The sequence below is a fragment of the Sturnira hondurensis genome, unplaced genomic scaffold (assembly GCF_014824575.4).
Source record: "Sturnira hondurensis isolate 20B ecotype Veracruz unplaced genomic scaffold, ASM1482457v3 Scaffold0006413, whole genome shotgun sequence".
In the NCBI taxonomy this organism is placed as follows: Eukaryota; Metazoa; Chordata; class Mammalia; order Chiroptera; family Phyllostomidae; genus Sturnira; species Sturnira hondurensis.
The window spans coordinates 28,958,111-28,978,282 of NW_028079044.1; the positions used below are offsets into that span (position 1 = coordinate 28,958,111).

Below are 20,172 nucleotides of genomic sequence, written 5' to 3' on the forward strand. Positions count from 1 at the left end.
ATGTGCCACCGGGGTACCGTGACAATACTGTGTCACAGCAGACTTTTCAAAAAGGATTAAGTAGGAATCGTATACTCTAAAACAATGATAAAATATAGTATAGTAAATTCACAAACTAGTGACATATTCATTAATTATTATTCTCAACTGTTGTGTACTGTACATAATGTTATGTGCTATACTTTTAAAGAACTGGCAGTGCAGTAGATTTGTTTACACCAGAATCACTGCAAACACATGAATAACGAGTTGCACTATGATGTTACACAGCTGCAGTGATAGGAGTTTTTCAACTAATCTTAATCTTACAGGATCTATAATCTTACGGGATCACTGTTGTGTATGTGGTTCGTCATTGAAATGTTACATGCCTGCATTAGAAGGATCGTACACCTTGGCAAAGTGGGATTTATTAAGGGATGCGAGGATGGTTCAACATCTGCAACTCAATAACAAAATAAAAACATGATCATCTCAGTAGATGCAGAAAAGAGTTTGATGAAATTCCTGAAATTCTGTATCTATTTATGATAAAAACTCTGAACAGAATGGGTATAGAGGAAACATACCTCAACATAATAAAGGTCATATTGACAAGCTCACACTTAACAGCATTTCCTGAAGATGAGGAATAAGATAAAGATGTCCACTCTCACAGTGTCATTCAGCATAGGACTAGAAGAAATAGAGCAGTTAGGCAAGAAAAAGAAACAAGACATCCACATCAGAAAGACAAAAGTAAAACTGTCTATTTGAAAATGACATGATATTACAGATAGAAAACCTTAAAGCCCCCCCCAAAACCTGTTGGAACTGAAAAAAAATAATTCAGTAAAATTATGTGATATAAAATCAATATACAAAAATCAGTTGTGTATCTATATACTCAGACTATTGGAAAGAGAAATTAAGAAAATATTTCTATTTACAGTTATATCAGAAAGAATACAATACCTAGGAATAAAGTTTAACCAAGTTGGTGAAAGATCTGTATGCTGAAAACTATAAGATACTGATGAACTCATTCAACTCAATAACAAACATATAAACAGTTTGATTAAAAATGGGCAGAGGAAGAGAATAGATGTTTTCCTGAAGATGACATACAGATGGCTAACAGATTATGGAAAAGTGTTCAACATCTTTAATCTTAAGGGACATGCAGATCAAAACCACAATGAGATACCCTGTCATACCTGTTAGAATGAGTATCATGAAAAAGACAAGAGATAACGTGGTGGCCTGGATGTGCAGAAGAGGGAAACCTTGTGCAGTGTTAGTGGGATGTAACTTGGTTTAGCCACTATGGAAAACAGTATGGAGTTTCTTCAAAACACTGAAAATAAAACTATATAATCCAGCAGTTCTACTTCTGTGTATATACCAAAGGATGTGAAAACAGAATATGGAGGCGATATCTGCACTCCCAGTTTTATTGGAGCATTATTCAAATAGCTGAGATAGTGAACAAATCTGTGTCCATCAGTGGATGAATGGTACACGTACACATACACACAAACACATGCACACCCAGGCACATACATAACAGTATTACTCAGCCATGAGAAAGAAGGGAATACTGTCCTTTATGACAATATGGATGAAACTCGAGGGCATTATGCTGAGTGAGATAAATCAGACAGAGAAAGAAAAATACTGTGTGATATACTTATGTGTGGAATATAAGAAAGCTGAATTTATAAAAATAGAGAGTACGATGGTGGTTTCCTGGGGTAGGGGTTGGGGTAATTGAGGAGGTGTTAAAGTGTACAAACTTGCAACTAGAAGATGATTAAGTTTAGGGGACCTAATGCTCAGCATAGTGATTATCATCAGTAATACTGTGTTACATACTTTAAAGTTTCTATGAGACTGGATGGTAAATGTTCTCACAATAAAAAAATGATAATTTATTTGATGTGATAGAAGGTTGTAATCATACTGCAATGTGAATGTATGAAACCAACAAGTTGTATACCTTAAACTTTTGCAATGTTATATGTCAATTATATAGCAATAAAAATGGGAGGTGGTGGTGGTCCTTTTTGGTAACCTATTTCCTATTACAGGTTACTTTCAGTATTTCTTTTACAAATTGTATTGCAGTGAACATGGTTGCAACATTCTTGATTTTAGGGCATTTTGCAGCTTTTACTCCTTTTTTAGATGCTTCATAATCTTCTGAAATTTATCTTTAATGGGGCTTATTTTCACAATGTTTTTCTTATACTAAAACTAAAAAGTCTTTGTAATGTCTTACTTTACTAATAAGTAAGTTAACTAGGGGAAATTTGTAAAATTGTAGAGTATATTATAAATGGTATATATATTTTATGAACTATTTAATCATCTAAGTTGGTATTCCTTTTTCTGTTAACTTGCTTGTTACTGAAATTTAACAGTGACTAGTATTTTGCCAATTAGTGTAGGTGTTCACCAATTAATAGGACAGCTAATATCATATAGGCCTTTAAAAATTGTTTTTTGTGGTACATTTGCCTAAGGATGAACTGGATTGAATAGGTTTTGGTGAATTATTCTGTAGTGAATTTGTTCTGCTCATAAATGTAAATGTCTGATTAATTCTGATAAATTTAAATCTGACTTCTATTTGAATTTTCCTTTAATTTGTGAATTACTGATTCTTACGCTTTTCTAAAAAATAAAAAAAATTGCCTTGGCTGGTAGCTTTAGTTGGTTGGAGTGTCATCCCATATACCAAAAGGTTGTGGGTTCACTTCCCAGTCAGAGCACATACCTAGGTTGTGGGTTCAGTTCCAGGTTAGAATGTGTATAGGAAGCAACCGATCAATGTTTCTCTCTCACATCAATGTTTCTTTCTGTCTGTCTTTCCCTTCCTCTCTCTCTAAAATTGATAAACCTATCTTCAGATGAGGATTAAAAATTTTTTAAAATATGAAAAAATAAAGAAAATAAAAAACTTCAATCATTTTTCAAAGATGTAGCTTAAACATTGCAAAATGATAATTACGTTGTAGTAATTGCATAATTAATTTACTGAGCTATCTTGGGAATAATTTTATTAGTAAAGAATAAGAAAAAAGATAAATAAGAAATTAGCTTCTTGTAATACATTTTATGTGTATTTCATAATGTATTCTTGTATTAATATATTTTTACATTAATGTACATATTTAATATATTTTTCAACTAAAACAATGTAAATATTTCCAGTGTGTAGCTTTGTGCATGACACATTAAAGATATTAGGAAACCATTCGGATCTATGGTTTCAGATCTGCAAAGAATTATAAAACAATGTGGCAGAATTTTATTCTAAATTCTGGCAATAGAAAATTATCAGATAGATAAAGAACATGTTTATTTACTCAATGGAGCATTTTAATAAAAATAGGTCAGGATAATTGGTAGGAAAGAAGTGCTAATTAATAGAGCGTAATAAACAAAGAGCACATTTTTTAACTACAGTGAGTTGTAGTTGCATAAAAAGTTCTAGTTCTCTGATAGCCTCAGAGAACACACATAATAGCACAGTCCATGCCTTTCTGCTCTCATGCATGAGGCAGCCAAATGCCATCAGCCTTTTTTCCTTTTCTGGCACAGCATATTATTTTCCGTTGGTCTTATTTCCTTTTGGGTGCCTCTATCTGCTTTCCCTTCTGGTTCTGGCTCCCTTTAGCCTCCTGCTTCAGGTTCTGCTCGTTTTCCTGGCTCAGACTGTGCTTATATTCCGTTCTCACACCTCCTGCCCACTTAATGTTCATTTCCTTTTCTTTGCTCAATATTTATTACCTTCTGGCCCTAAGAAACTCCCCTCTTCTGATTTACTCTTCTCTGTATTCCGTTACACATAGAATTACAATGATTTGAAACCTATAGGGCTACCCAACGACCTATTAACATCTGCATGTGTGAAAGGTGGTTATAAAGGCACCTCAGGTTCTTTGGCTATTTTTAAGTCTTAACCTGCTCTTCTAAAAATAAGGCATATTCTGAAAGTCATGAGGAACTCAGAAGATGTGGATTTGGCCTGAGGTTATAATGTATATTTTATCTGTAGTTACCATATAGGAGTGTTTTTTCAGACTGTGGGTGAAGAAATCAGTTTATCGTGAGTACAACTAGCAATTAAGAACAGAGATGTAAATGGAAAAGAATAGACTATATCATTGTATGTTATACCCAATAAGAATTGTTTCATGGAATTTTATTATATGCCTTTATATAAATGTGTAAAATATATTTCTTACTGTGGGTCAAGTTAAAAATGTTTGACTGTCATTGTGTAAAAATTTACTTTTAGCCTTGGCTGCTTTCACATGATACCTACCCAGAGAGACCACTCCGTATGATTGTGATCACCTTTAGAAGCATACATACAAAGCTTTGAGTGTGGGTCTGAACTAAATCAGAGTTACAGCAGAAGCTCCTGAATTCTAGCACAATTTCTGCAGAACATTTTTCTCTCTGGGATGTCTGGCTCAGAACTTCCTTTGGTGAAGCCACTGTGGATTCCAAAGTGTCATTCAGCACATGCATTTGAAGCTCTGTTGCAGCTCCTTCGGTCCTGTGCTACATTTGGAAGTGGCTAGGCTGAGAGGAATGCACTGAAAGATTCATAGATATTGAAGTCTTAGTCTTCTGTTTATAATCGTACAAAAATTGAATTTATTTAGGTAATTTTTTTAAGAAAAAATATGCATTAGTGGATTGTATACTTTGTTAGTACTAGAAGTTTTGTCTGACTCAAGTGGCAGCAGTTGCCAACACATTAACAACACATCACGTTAGAAGCCAAAACCTTACTCCTGTGCTCTGTCCCGGGATCAGGACTTTGTCACATGCCTGACTGGGGAGTGTACTTTGGCATTATGATAGCACATGATTTTTAGCATTAAGTCTTATTCTCAAAATCTTCCAGAGCAAGTACATCTCTTAATAGTTTAAGGCACAGAAAAAATCTGGGGGTTCACTACTAAATTCTTGTTCTAAAACTTGACTTAAAGTTGCTTCTTCTTTCTCTTCTTCTCTTTCCTTTCCCTTTCTTCCTCTCTCCTTCATTCTCATCCTTCTTCACTGGTAATTAACTACAGGAAGCTCTTTAGCTACAGGTAGTTCTATAGTTCTGTTGTCTGCTTCTGTGAAGAAGTGTGACATCTAAGATAGGATCTTCAGTTTTTACAAAAATTGCTATCTTTACCATTTAGGTATTTGATAGCAAAACATATTGACCTTTCAATTAAGAGAAAACCTACTGTTAGCCACATGAGCTTTGACTATTTTGTTCTTCCAATTTTTTGCCAAGAACTAGAGGAGGGACGGCTGATATACAGGAGTTGTCTCAAAGGCATATTAAAATACTTTTCCACCATTTCTTCCTCTTCTCTATTTTCTTTTCTGAAAAACAACAACAACAGTAAGTACTAGTACAACTACCAGTTGTTGAACACTTCATGTGAACCAGGACTTTTCCATCTGTATTGTCTGTATTTTATTCAAATGTCAACTTTGTGAAGTGGATACTTTTTTTTAAGTTAAAATTATTAGGGGTAATAATATTGGTTAATAACATTATCTAAGTTTCAGATGTACAACTTTAAAATACAACATCTGTATACTCCACTGTGTCCCCACAGCCCAAAGTCTGATCCTTACCATGTATTTGACCCCCATACCTTTCATCCTCACTCCAATGCCCTCCCCCTCTGGTAACTACCATAATGTTGTCTATGTCTGTGAGTTTGTTTTATTGGTTCATTTGTTGCTTTTGGTTTTATATCCTGCATAAATGAAATCACATGGTTCTTGTCTTTTTCTGTCTGACTTATTTGAGTTAGTATGATACTTTCAAATCCACCTATGTTGTTGCAAATGGCAGTGTTTCATTTTTTTGTTATCAGGTAGTATTCTTTTATACATATATATGTATTATGTCTTGGTCTAATTACCCATTGAAGGAGGACACTTAAACATTGTTTCTGTGTCTTGGCTGTTTTGAATAATGATGCAATGAACATAGAGGTATAACACTTATTATCTCTTTATGAATAAAGAGATTGTTTAGAAGGAAAGTACCTCAATTTAATAAAGGCCATATATGACAAACCCTTGGCTCATATACTCAGTGTTAAAAAACTGAAAGCTTTTTCTTTCAGATCAGGAACAAGACCAGGATATCTACTCTGGCCATTGTTATCATCATAGTACTGGAAGTCCTCACCAGAGTAATCAGGCAAGAGGAAAAAAAAGGCATTCAAATTGGGAAGGAAGAAGTAAAACTCACTATTTGCAGATGACATGATTTTACATATAGAAAACCCTAAAGACTCCATCAAAAGACTAGAAACAATGAAAATACAGTATAATTGTGGGATACACAATCAATATATGCAATTCTGTTGCATCCCTAAATACTAACAATGAATTATCATAAAAAATGAAGAAGACAATTCCATTTATAATTGCAACCAAAAGGATAAAATACCTAGACACACACTTAACAAAGAAAGTGAAGGGTCTATATACTGAAAACTGTAATACATTTTTGAAAGAAATTGAAGAAGACAAAGAATTGGAAAAATATTCCATATTTATGGATTGGAAGAATTAACATCATTAAAATGTCCATACTAACCAAAGCAATCTATAGATNCCAACTCCCAGCAGGGGACGCACTAAAGGCAACCATACATTGATGTTTCTCTCCCTCTCTCCTTCCCCTCTAAAGATAAATAAATAAAAAATTAAAAAAAAAAGAAAGTGAAGGGTCTATATACTGAAAACTGTAAGACATTTTTGAAAGAAATTGAAGAAGACAAAGAATTGGAAAAATATTCCATATTTATGGATTGGAAGAATTAACATCATTAAAATGTCCATACTAACCAAAGCAATCTATAGATTCAACACAATTCCTATCAAGATACCCATGGCATATTTCACAGGACTAGAACAGATATTCCAAAAATTTCTTTGGAACCATAACAGACCCCAAATAGCAACAGTGATCTTGATAAGGAAGAACAAAGTCAGAGGAGTCACACTACCTGGTATCACACTATAGCACAAAGAGAAGTGAAAACAGCATGGTACTGGCATAAAAACAGACGTACTGGTTGATGGAACAGAATAGAGAGCCCAGAAATAAAGCCACGCATTCATAGTTAATTAACTGACAAAGGAGGCAGAACATACATTGGGGTCAGGATTGTCTATTTAACCAATGGTGTTGGGAAAACTAGACAGATATGTGCAAAAAAATTAAATTAGACCACCTTCTTATACCATACACAAGAATAAAGTCAAAATGGATTAGAAATTTAAATGTTAGACTCAAAACCACAAAAATCTTAGAGGAAAACATAGACAGTAAAATTTCAGACATTTGTGGTAGCAATATGTTTTCTGACATATCTCCTCAGGCAAGGGAAAGAAAAAAAATACATTTTAAATACATTTAAATACATTTTTAGTTTGACTACATCAAACTAAAAAGTTTTTGCACAACAAAGGAAACCATCAACAAAATGAAAAGACAACCCACTGAATGGGAGAACATATTTGCTGATACATCTGATAAGTGGTAAATATCCAAAATCTATGAAGAAATTATAAAATCAACACCAAGACAAACAATTTAGTTAAAAATGGGCAAACCACCTGAATAAACACTTCTCCAGAAAGAACATAAAGATGGCCAATAAGTATATAGAAAGATGCTCACTGTCACTAATAATCAGAGAAATGCAAATTAAAACCACAAGGAGATATCACCTCACAGCTGTCAGAATACCTATCATCAATGAATCAGCAAGGAACAAGTGTTAGCAAGTAGATGGGAAAAAGGGAACCCTTACACACTGTTGGTGAGAATGCAGGTTGGTGCAGCTAACTGTGGAGAGCAGTATAGAGTTTCCTCAAAAAGTTAAAAATACAACTGCATTATGACCCAGTGATTCTACTTCTGAGAATTTATCTGAAGAAACCTGAAACACTAATTCAAAAGAATACATGCAACCCCTATGTTCATTTCAGTGTTATTTATAATAGCCCAAGATTCGGAAGCAGCCCAAGTGTTCATCAGTAGATTGGTGGATAAAAAAATCTATGGTATATCTACACAATTGAATATTACTTGCCAATAAAAAAAGGAAATCTCATCCTTTGAGACAGCATTGATGGATCTGGAGAGCATTATGCTAAGTGAAATAAACTAGTCAGAAAGACAAGTACCGTATGATTTTATTCATATGTGGAATCTGATGAACACAATGACTGATAAGCTAAATAGTGACTGAATTAGATAGAGAGCATGCTGACAGCTGTTGGGGTTGCAGGGCTGGGGAGGTAGAGGGAATGAGCAAAAAATAAAAATGGAAACAAAAAAACTGATGGGCCAGGACAACAATGTGGTGATTGCTGTAGGGAGTCATGGGTGGAGAGAGGTGGATGAGGGTATGGGGCGATAAATGGTGTTAGAAGACTTGACTTGGGGCGGTGAACACACAATACAACGTGCAGATGATATGTTGTAGAATTGTGTACCTGAAACTGGTACTGAACAGACCGGGGCCTGTCCCTGTGGTGCCTTGGTGAATGGCTCAACAATTAAGACCTGAAGGAGAAGATCTTTATTTCCAAAATTCCAACTTTTGGGGTGATCAGAGCACCTCAGCTCTGAGCCCTCCTTTCCTAGGGGACCCAGCACTTTCCATTCTTCCCACCAAGCTGTGAGTCAAAAGCATCCCCAAAAGTTTCCCATACTCTTATCTGTGCAGGATTTGGAATGTGTTGCCATCAACCTTTGTATATGTATAATAGTCCAGAAAAGCATGTGTCATGTTACTTTGGATCGTGGTGAAATTCAGGAAAGGCACAGGTTTTGATAGTCCAGATAAAATCCCAGTGTGGCAGGTCAGGATCTTGCTAGGAAGTCCTTTGCAGCTCTGGAGTCAGCTAGAGCAGGCACGCTCCCATCGGCAGTATCTCCTTATTAGTCCAGGCCGCATGGTGTTCTTTCTCACTGTAAACTATATAGCTGCTTGCTTACTTCTTCCTTCTCACTGCTCTCTTTGAAACCGCATAGCAAAAATTCCTTACTACCCTCTTCCCTTACTACTACCCGCATGGCCAGGAGTCCTCCTTCCCGAGCTGCATGGTCAAGAGCAGCAGGATAATGGCCGCCTCGCCTAGTTTAAATCCCTGGGCCTCCTCCATAACCCCATTTCCGACTCCTCCCACAAAGCGCTATATCTGCCAGTACTCTGGTACCTTCTGCGGTTTTCTGCCTGGCTGTCATTGTTAGTCCGGGCAGGCAGGGCCCTGTGAGAGGAGCAAACCCTCTCCAAGCTCTCCAGCAGCCACAGCAACCCTCCCAGGCAGTATCACCCATCACCAAGGCAAAGTAATGTGCATCTCCCTCAGCCCAAGCAGGCAAGCTCACTATTCAACAAAACTATAACACTGGCCAGCTGTTATAATATGCAAAATACCGCTCAACCTATTCTACTTCCTCATTCTGCCCCTCCCCCAGCCTTGGCTGTAAATGCAATGGGATTTTTTTCCCCTATATCCCCCGGGGGAGAGGATAAGGGGCTCAAACACTGTACTGAACCTTGTTCAACACCTGTCACAAAACCTGTATAATTTTGTTTACCAATATTACCTCAATAAATTCAATTAGAAAGAGAAAAGAATTTCTACAGTGCTGGTAAGGAACAGAGATTCAGATAATGAACCTTATTAAATAGTGAAGTATGAACATAATTTTCCCATTGTTATTTAGAGAGCAAATTACATTAATGAGCATTCAAATATAATTGGATTTCTTCTTTTCTTGTAGAAATTTGTAGAAATTCTTTGAATATTCTAGACACTAATGTCTTTTTTACTGTTGCAGATTCTTCTTCCACTGTATTACCTACCTGTTAATGGTAGATGTCTTATGTTATCCTTCATTAAACAGACATTTTTAATTTTAATGTTGTCTAAAGCACAATTTTTTACCTCAGTGTGATTTTAAGAAGTCTTCATCCATTCCAATCGTCAATTAGATGCTTTTCTTTATTTTTTATGTTAGTTCTATAGTTTTATCTTTCACATTTAGTGCTTTAATTTGAATTTTTTCATTGAATTTATTGGGATGATATTGGTTAGTAAAATTATATAGGCTTCAGGTATAGTTCTATAATGCATCATTTGTACATTGTGTGTTTCCCACTCCAAGTCAAGTCTCCTCCTGTTGCCATTTATTCCCCTACTTATGCTGTTCTATTCTGCCCCTCACCCACACCATTTTTTAAATGGTGTGTAGCAGGATTTGTCAAACTGCAACCCATAGGCCATATTTGTCTCAAATTTGAATTTTTGTACAGCTTGTGAGTTTTGAATGGTTTGATATTTTTAAATGGTAAGTAAACTAAATAATAATACTTTGTGATATGTGAAAATTATATGAAATTCAGTTTTTAGCATATAGAAATAAAGTGTTATTGGAACTCGGTCATGTTCATCTCTTATGTATTGTCTACGGCTGTTTTTGTGCTAAAATGACATAGTTGAGTAGTTGCAACAGAGACTGTATGGTCTGCAAAGCATAACATATTTGTTATCTGGCCCTTTACAGAAAATCTGCTGATCCCTGATGTGAAGTAAGGATATAATTTCAGTTTTCCCTTTATAGTGAGTTAGTTTCTATGATGTAATCAACCAACACATCATTTTTTCTTCTACTGATCTGTGATACAACCTATTCTATGAGTTTTGTATGTTTGAACCACTGTGGCTTTGTAATTTTTGGCAATTAAACTACAGGGGTCCTTAGAAGTGGGTATGTTTTTGCAGTCTGCCCTAACTTTGTCCATTCTGGATTTACTGGATCATAATTTTTCTATTTATGTTTCTTTTCTCTTAGGCTTTAAGAAAATTCCCTCTCACACCTTTGTGCTGAAAGTCATCACATAATATTTATTTAATGTGATAAATCTGCCTAGAGTTATAGGTCTAAATTTGGTGACCTCTTGTTTCATCTTTTCTTATTGAAGCTAAAAAAAAGCCTGTGGTTTAATTTTCATGATTGTAACAAGGAAGTGAGTCGACATTAAGAGCCCATTATATGCCATTCATTATACTATGTGTTTTTATAGTATTCCAAGTACGTAGAAAGTTTAGAGAGTAATAAAACGAATGTCATGTATTTTCATCTGTTACTTTTTGAAATCCTAACCACCACTCTCTGAGGTAGTTATTTTAGTCCCCATTTTAACAAATGGATCATTAAATGATTAAGTTACTTGCCAAACAGTGAACATTGAAGCTAGTAGTGTTCAAACTTCAGACTGCTTGACTCCGAAGCCTATACTATTCCATATAAAATTGAATTGGGAGATTAGTGTTCCTTAACCTCCAACATGTCAAATACATCCTCATTTTCTTTGCGTGTCTTGTAGGTGGAATACAGACAGTGTCTTTATTCCTTTTAAGTTTTTCTGAAGCCTCATTATTTTGAGTTCTCTCATATGTTGTGACAGCAGGTTCCTTTGTTAGCCATCCTGTTCAGAATAAATAGCCTGTGCTATGCCAGCATGATTTATTGCTGCTACTTCCTTTCTTTATGTTTTGAGTAATTTTATCAGGAGGATATAAAGTGTTTTAGACATGTGAAAATACCTGAGTGACTAGAACAGTTCAGCTGGCTGCTTGGCCAGCTGCCTGTGGACAGTGCTCTCTTCGATAGCAGAGAAGAGAAGATAGGAGAACAAATTAGTTTCCTCAAATAAGATCCATATACTCAAATCTCATCAGCATTTCTACTCTAACTACATCCACAGAGAATTGCCAAAGCCTATCAAAGGATCAGAGGACATACATATAAGATTTATTTCTGTTCTTTGAAAACCTGTAAGTTATTGTGATGAGGCAAGAAAGAACTTGTATAGCTGAATGGGTGGTGCTAATTGTAAATCTCTTTTCCTGGGGACTTTAAAAATGGATTTTATATCTGTATGTGAAAGTTTAATGTTTAAACTGCCTATAAACATAGTGTTCACTGGATGCTTTCTTCTTTTTTAAAACCAGATAGTATCTTTTTTAAAAGTATATTTTATTGTTTATGCTATTACAGTTGTCCCAGTTTTTTCCTGCTCTTTATCCCCCTCTGCCTGGTATTCCCATTTCCTTTAGCATTATCCTCCACCTTAGTTCATGTCCATGGATTTTACGTATAAGTTCTTTGACTTCTCTATTTCCTATACTATTTTTAGCCTCTCCCTGTCTATTTTGTACCTACCAATTATGCTTCTTATTCCCTGTATCCTTTTCCTGTTTTCCCATTTCTTGCTTATAGTCCTCCATGTTATCTCCGCTTCTCTGGTTCTCTTCCTGTTCTATTTGGATTTTTCCTTTTGTTTTATGTTCAGTTGTTGATAGTTGTGAGTTTGTTGTCATTTTACTGTTTAGAATTTTGATCTTTTTCTTATATAAGTCCCCTTAACATTCATATAATAAGGGCTTGGTGATTGTGAATTTCTTTAACTTTACCTTATCTGGGAAGCACTTTATCCGCTCTTCCATTCTAAATGACTGCTTTGCTGGATAGAGTAATCTTGGATGTAAGTCCTTGCCTTTCATGACTTTGAATACTTCTTTCCAAACCCTTCTTGCCTGTAAGGTTTCTTTTGAGAAATCAGCTGATAGTCTTATGGGAACTCCTCTGTAGGTAAATGTCTCCTGATCTCTTGCTGCTTCTACGATTCTCTCCTTATCTTTAATCTTGGGTAATTTAATTATGATGTGTCTTGGTGTGTTCCTCCCTGGGTCCAACTTCTTTGGGACTCTCTGAGATTCCTGGACTTGCATGTCTGTTTCCTTCACCAGATTTGGGAAGTTCTCCTTCATCATTTGTTCAAATAAGTTTTTAATTTCTTGCTTTTCCTCTTCTTCTGACATCCCTATGATTCGGATGTTTAAAGTTGTCCGAGAGGTTCCAAAGCCTCTCCTCATTTTTTTGAATTCTTCTTTCTTTATTCTGTTCTGTTGAATGTTTATTTCTTCCTTCTCTTCCAAACTGTTGATTTGAGTCCCAGTTTCCTTCCCTTCACTATTGTTTCCCTGTATATTTTTCTTTATCTTATTTTGTATAGCCTTCACTTCTTCCTTTATTTTGTGTCCATACTCAGTCATTTCTCTGAGCATCCTGATTACCAGTGCTTTGAATCCTGCATCTGATAGATTGTCTATCCTCTCATCATTTAGTTCTTTTTCTGGAGTTTTGATCTTTTTTTTTTCATTTGGGCCATATTTCTTTGTCTCGGTGCACCTGTTATGTTTTAAGGAGTGGAGCCTTAGGTATTCATCAGAGTGTGGCAACCCACTTTGCTGCGTTGTGGTGTCGTATGTGGGGAAGAGGGCAGAGAGGGAACAATGCTGCTTACTTGGCTTGCCCTGCTTTCATTCATTTACCCAGCTTCTCACAAGTGAATTGTGCCCTTCGAGATGCTGCCCTGGTGCTGATTCCCAGGTGGGTGAGATTGTGTACATTCCAGGATCATGTGGGCCCCTCCAATGTGTCTTCTGTAAGACTGGAAGTTTTTTCTGCTGCCGCAGCCCTGGTAGGTTTTTAAAGCCAGAGGTTTTCAGGCTTTGTTTCCCTGTGCTGGAACCCTGGGTTGCATAGTCTTTCTTGCTCCCCTGTTGTTCCTTCTGGTTTATCTGCACGTGATGTGGGACCACCCCATCTGCCGGCTGTACCTCACCTGTCTGGTGTGCCAGCCGCAGCATTGCTCTGCTATTCTGTCCACCCTGGTTACCTGTGTCTGCCCCTCCAACCAGTGAATGAATGTTTCTTCTTTAACTCCTTGGTTGTTGGACTTCCATACAGTTTGATTTTCTGGCAGTTCTATTTTTTTAATTGATGATTATTCTTCTTTTGGATGTGCAAGAAAAGGAAGCATTTCTACCTGTGTCTGTATCTTGGGTAAAACCAAACCAGATGGTATCTTAAAAATATTTTCCATATTTAATTATGATTAACTATAATTATATTCAGAAAATTTGGAAAATACAGGAAAAATTAAATCAGTCATAGTCTTGCCACTCTAAGAGAAATACTAATAATATTTTGATGTATTTTATGCTTGTCTTTTTTAATCTTACACATTTATTTTAAAAAAGCAAAACAACTTAGAGTTACTCTTCCAGATACTATCTTAGCATTTCTTCTGTACTGTATTCTATATAATTTATAATGATGATGACAATGAATTTCAAAATGTCTATTTTTGTGTGACTGCATATATTTATTTAATCAGATACAGACACCTTTCTAACATAGACTGATTTGTTGCCTTGTCTACCTGAACTAGTAATTCTTGTAATCTACTATGGAAAAATAGTTTTTCCATCATTATGATTTACCTGGTTTACTTATTTGTAAAAAGTAGTTACCCTTGTCTTTGTGGGCAATTTTTATATTTTTGAGAAGTGTATTTTTCTCTCCAAGTCTTTAGAAATACAATGGTAGTTTTTTAAAAATCCATATTTAAATATATAGATTATAAAACATTCGAGAAAATTATTACTTTTTTAAAAGAGATTTTTATTTATCTTTAGAGGGGGGAGGGAAGGAGAGAGGGGGAGAGGGGGAGAGAAACATCAATGTATGGTTGCCTCTCATTCATGTGTCCCCTGCAGCCCAGGCATGTGCCCTGACTGGGAATCGAACCGCGATCCTTTGATTCACAGCCTGTGCTCAATCCACTGAGCCACACCAGCCAGGGAAATTATTACTTTTTACATAAAAAATAATAGTGAAATAAAAGTATACAAAATATTAACCTTTATATCTCTAAAAGGTAGAAAGATAGATATTTTTGTTTTCTGTTTAACTATTAAGAAGATTTTTTTAAGCCCCAAGAAAGAATGAGTATATTTGAATATTCTAAAATGAAAAATGTACACAGTAAATACATTGTTAAATGAGAAGAGGAGATTGTAAGATGTATGTGATCTTATTTTTATTTAAAAGAACTTTTGGACTTCCGCCAAGATGGAGGCATAGGTGGAAACACTGTGCCTTCTCCCACAACCAAGTTTGAATACAACAAAGGTTTGGAGAACTAGGACACACCCAGCGACCAGAAATCGGAATTATACGGAAGTCCGACAAGTACCAATGGTTCAACGGTGACGGTAAGAGAGGCGGAGCCAGCAGTGGAGCGGGGTCGGGCAGGACAGATCCCCGACCTAGGCGCGCAGGCAGCCCGGAACCAGTTGGGGTGTGGGGCACACTGACTGCAGTCGCACATTTGAGCACAGTGAGACGGACCACGCAGGCCCCAGGGGGCGAACCCAGTGGTGGAGGGCTGACGGTGGTGCCACACTCGAGTGCAGTGGAACGAAACGCGTGGGCCTGGTGACGGTGGTGGCTGCGGCGGCAGGCGGCAGACGGGAAGCCATTGTCCCTCTTTGACCTCGCCTCCACATACAATGTCACAACCCAGCAACTTAGTTGCCCTGCTCTAGTGAACACTTTAGGGCTCCGATCCTGCTACGGAACAGGCACGAACAGCCCAAAAGGGTACAACTTCATTCTTTTGCATGTGGATATCCAGTTTTCCTATTTGTTGAAAAGACCGTCTTTTCCCCATGGAATGATCTATGAACCTTGTCGAAAACACTTGACTTTACATGTGAGGGTTCATTTCTAGGGTGTATTCTGTGCCACTTGTCTGTGTCCGTCTTTATGCCAGTACTACACTGATCACTGTAGCTTTGTAGTAATGTTTGGAATCAGAAAGTGCGACTCCTCCAGCTTTCTTTCATCGTTTCAAGACTGTTTTGACAGTTTGGGGTCCTTTGAGATACCATATGAATTTAGGATGAGTTTTTATATTTCTCCAGAAATAACACTGGGGTTTTGATAGTGATTGAATTGAATCCATAGGTCACTTTGTGTACTATTTGGATATTTATCTGTAGTTTTGTTATTATGACTATTTGGCTTTGATATGGTAATAGTGATCTCAAAGAATAGGTTAGGAAGTGTATCTTGAATTTTTAGGGAAAGTTAAAGAAGTATTGGTATTATTTCATCTTTAAAGCTTTGGTAGAATTTAACAGCGAAGACATCAAGATTATGGCTTTTCTTTGTCAGGGAATTTTTTATTAGATTCAGTCTTCTTACTAGTTTCAGGGCTATTGATTGATACCTTTTACTTCTTTATCATCTCTTGATGGTTTTTTTTTTGTTTCTAGGATTTGTCCATTTAATATAGGTTATCTGACTTGTTGGCATACAATTGTTTATAGTACTCTCACATTAAAAAAATTTTTATAGAATAGTAGTAACATCCCCACTTTTGTTTATGATTTCAGTAATTTGAGTCTTCTCTTTTTTTCTTTATCAATCTAACTAAATGTTTGTTACTATAGTTGATCTTTTCAAAGAACTAACTTTCAGTTTCATTGATTTTTCTCTATTGGTTTTCTCATCTCTATTTCATTTATTTCTGTTCCAATCTCTATTTCTTCCTTTGGATTTGGATTTGGATTTGGGTTAATCCCCCACCCCGGTTTCTTAAGTTTACAGTAGGTTGTTGGTTTGAAACCTTTCTTGTTTTCAATATATTTTTAACTATAACTTTTTTTGTGTGTAGCACTACTTTAGATTCATCTCATAAGTTTTAGTAGACTGTTATTTTTGTCTTCACTTGTTTCTGATTTTCGTTGTTTTAGTCTTTGATCTATTGTTTTTAAAAGAGTGTTCATTTAATTTTTATAAATTTGTGAATTTTCTGTTTTTCTTTTTACTATCAATTTCTCACTTCATCTGGTTGTGGACAGAACAGATACTTTATATGATTTCTGTATTTTAAAATCTGTGGAGATTTAATTTGTGGCATAGCATGTGGTTTGTCCTAGACAGTTTCCTGAGTGCAGTTGAGAAAAATGAGCATACTCTTCTTGTTGAATAGAGTATTCTGCATATATTTGTTAGATTTAATTGGTTTATTATGTTCGTGTGGGTGATTTCATATTGGCATTTGTTGATCTTAAATATTTATATTCATGCCTTTTATCAAATTTGGAAAGTTTTCAGTCATCATCAAGCCTGTGTTGGTTCACTTGATTGTGTCTAACTGATCCCTTTGAGTCTGTTCATTTCTCTCAAATATTTCTTTTTCTGTTTCCCAGATTCAGTGATTTTCATTGTTACATCTTCAAGTTTGCTGAGTTCTTATCCCTTCTCAAATCTGCCTCTGAATCCCTCTAGTGAATGTTTCATGTCAGTTACTATACTTTTGAGCTCCAGAATTCTTTTTTTTTTGTTTTCTTCTTAGGTTTTATATATGTTTACTCATAGTTCCATTGTGTTCATGCATTGTTTTCTTGACTTTTCCTACTTCTATTTTTTAATTTCCTTGAGTATGTTTAAGATGATTGTTTTAAAGTCTTTGTCTTTAAACTCTATTGTCTAAAAGATCTGCCGTCAGGTTTTTTATTTGGGAACACTTTTTTGTTGATTCTTTTTTTCCTTTGTATAGAATGTAGTTTCCTATTTCTCTGTATGCCTTGTAATTTTTTGTTGAAAACTGGACATTTGAATCTAATAATTTGGTAACTCAGGAGTTCATATTCTCCACTATCACCAGGTTTTGTTGTTTTCTGTTGGAGGACAGGGTCCTTTTAGCTTTCCCTGGCTCCTGTAAACTGTGCAAGTTGCTCCAATTAACCAAAACTAATTCCAAGCAGTTCAAGCCTTCTCCTGAGGTTGAAAACCTTCAGCAGACTCCAGATTTCCAAAATAATTACATCAGACAGATTCTGCCATTGTCTAAGTGGGAAGACAGATTTCTGTTGCTTTTTACTTAGTCAACTTCCCAGAATACTGGCTTCTATTGTATTTATTTTTGTCTTTGTGTTTTGTGTTTCCTTAGAGATTCCTTAAGAAATAGTGTCTAAAGCTAGCAGTGCTTTTAGTTGTAATCCCCTATTATTATTCAGGACCTCTGCTGATTTGGTGGTAAGGTGCTGACGCACAAAAAGCACTTGATACTCCTATAATTAGGTCTCAGTCTTTTCATTAGCCTGAGTTGGGTACTTCCCTTCCCCCCATGTAGAAGGCTACAAGGGGCTGTAGCTTGGTATTTTCCTTCTCCTACGTTGCTAACCGGAGGGGTATGTAATTGGGTAGTCACCTTATTCGGTCTTGTTTGGTTTTGATATAACTCCAGTTGGTTACACGCTGGTCAGGTATTTTCCCTAGATTCTAAGATTGTTGGGAGAGTAGTGAGGTCTGAGAATATTTCAAAGTCGGTTACTTTCCCTTCCTCCTACTGGAGATTTTTACCTGATATTTTCAGTGAGCAACTGGTAGGGCTTCTGGAGGTAAAATTTACGGATGTGTCTAAGACTGGGACAGCTTGGAATTTTAAACACTGCGTCTACTTTAGTTTATACTGAGTCTACATCAGTTGGTCAATTATAGTTAAAAGTATTCTTACAGATACTGGCTCCAGGTGTGGGCTTCTGTTCCTGTGCCTGTACTCTTGGTGAATTGTGAGACTCTGCTTGTCTATTTCTCTAGTTTTCAGGGCAGCATTTTGTGCTGTGACCTACATTCTTTAAGAATTACTGATTTTTAGTTTATTCAGCTTTTTTCTTTGTGAGGGTGGGAGTAATGATTTCCAAGCTCTTTATGTATCAGACTGGAAAGTAGACATCCCTTATATACTTTTTGGAATGCAGAAGTGTATGTATTCATTGTCAATAATGTTAGTGTATTCTTTCTGTGGCTTTGAAGCTGGGGCAATCCTGGACTGGCTGAGCACATTGGGTCTCATCTTCCCCGCCCTTTGACCCTGAATAAAATGGTTTGACCCCAACCTTCTAAAAAATAATGTTAGTGTATTGTCAAAGATGTACATCCTTCTTCATATTAGCAGTTCTCAAAATATTATCTCACCATGAATTTTAACTATGGTCAGCTACTTTGAGGTTTGATTTTTATCTAAAATATTGGAAAAACAATAATTTTATACCTGTGATTTTATTTAGAGACAGGATAAATGTTTATACTGCCATATTCGGATACATATTTTATTTAGGAAGCTAATGCAAGTGTTTGCATATTTTATATATAGGTATTTTACAAAGCCAGAAATAATTCCTGAATTGGTAATCAAAATTTTTATTTCTGTTAATTTTTTCAAGTAAAGATTTGAAGTGGAAAACTGATTTGTAGATTAATATGCATGATATTACTTCTGTCACTAATTAAAAGCACCATGATTCCTAAAAAATCCTCACTAGGGTTTTTATAAAACAAATGTCTTCTCATTTACACATTTTAAAAAATATTTAAAAAAATACATATTATTTGGTGAAAGGTAAACTTGAATTCTTTATTTTGATGAACTGGTATGAAAATCTTTCTTTGTTACTATTATATGGGACAACTTTTATTCTAAAATGTTAAGAATTATTTTGTCTTATTCTCAGAGAAATACAGTAATAACTTTTGTAGATAGTATCCAATATCATTATACGTTACTTGTGTTTATTTATTAATATGATATTTGGTGTTAAATATAACCTTTTGTACAAATCAATTATAATATTTACATATTAAATGGCTTTAGCTTTAAGCTAAAGATAACATACCTTTGGAAGTACATGCAGAGAACAGGATATTTTGGTTAATACAGAGATATATAATTACTAGTTATATTTATTTATTGGGGTACAAAGATGTATAAGGGTATACCTTTTCATATATTGCTTATATCATTAAAAATAATACACTGGAAAAGAAAATCAATTTGATGTAAAGAGAATTGAATTTATAGTATTAATATAACCTCCTAAAGAAATTCCTAGATTTTGGTGACCAGTTTTAATGATAAATTCTTAGTCTTTCTTTGGGAAAGTAAAAGCTAATCAACTCACCACCCTGAGGACCAGTCCAAAACAAAGTGTGGGAAGCCAAATTTCAGGTGCATCACTATTCTTCTATATAATCTGTCTCCACCTTTTATATGTTTAGTACTCTTTCAGTGAAGCACTGAGTTGATTATAGTTTAAATGCATTTTTAATTTGTTATAGTTATATGACTAATTTACTTTAGCTTATGAATGTTTTAAATTTAATGTCCATACTTATTTTAGTAGCTATTTTTAGCTAGATTGGATACA

General features: G+C 35.5%; 1 protein-coding gene across 12 annotated transcripts in view; it reads left to right on the forward strand.

Moving 5' to 3' along the window:
* RIMS2 (regulating synaptic membrane exocytosis 2) overlaps positions 1–20,172 on the forward strand; it is a 464,240-nt gene that overhangs the window by 56,805 nt on the left and 387,263 nt on the right. The gene's annotated exons all lie outside the window — the stretch shown is intronic.